This window comes from Corvus moneduloides, chromosome 10, assembly GCF_009650955.1.
Source record: "Corvus moneduloides isolate bCorMon1 chromosome 10, bCorMon1.pri, whole genome shotgun sequence".
NCBI lineage: Eukaryota > Metazoa > Chordata > Aves > Passeriformes > Corvidae > Corvus > Corvus moneduloides.
Window position 1 is genome coordinate 23766313 of NC_045485.1, and position 945 is coordinate 23767257.

The window sequence follows — 945 nt, forward strand, 5'->3', positions numbered from 1 at the left end:
ACCTTCTCTCTTCCCAGGGAAACATCATTATTCTGTGGCCAGTTTCAGATACCTCTGTTACTCACACGCCTTCCACCATCCATGCTGAAGTGAGGATGCTTGGTTAGCACTTATCAAGTGTATATATAGATTATCCAAGCTATTAGCTTCCTTCATAGAGTGCCTCAGTGTAAACAATTGCTCAGACTGAGGCGAGAGCAGCTGGGCACCCAACTGAACAGAAACAGGGAGCGTGCGTGGGGGGAGGTTAAGCATGTAAGATACGCAGCCATCTGCAGCACCCGCCAGGATTGCCGACACACACCCGTGGTAACAGGCAAGACAAAATCTCTTTTAAAAAAGATATTAAACCACTGCAACTGTGGCAGGGTATGAGCTAAGTGCCATCACCCTCTGTGTCAGAAATCTGAGCATGCAGGGGAGGAGTTGAAGAAACAAAGAAATAAATCATGCAGAAGTAAGTGCAGCAGACGAGAGAGCGTTGCTGTGAACTCCAAATCCCAGCTCTGGCAGCTGAGATGATGTTGTACGAGTTCCAGTTGAAAGAGGCCCTTGGACGAACAGGCTAAAGCAGCATTTTGTATTTTCCCTGAAGATTTCTGTCTCTCTGCAAAGGATTGATGCCTCACTGCTTTTGTCTCATCACTGGTGGTGGAAGGAAAACCAGAACCCACAAGGATGGTATTTTTCCCAAGGACAAGATGAGCATGAGGTTGGGGAATGATGCTGGAGCAGAACCTGCACTCTCAGACACGTCTAGTAAATGCAGGGTGAGAAAGGCATTTCTTGGGTTGCTGTGGCCTATCCCAGTGCAATTTTCTACAAGAAATGAAAAGATTAGAACAAGGCTCCCATGGGATGTGGATAGTTAAAAACGGTCAGATGATGACCCCAAGCAAAGACCAGCATTTCACAGTATTTCTCTGAGATTTTAACACACAGAGG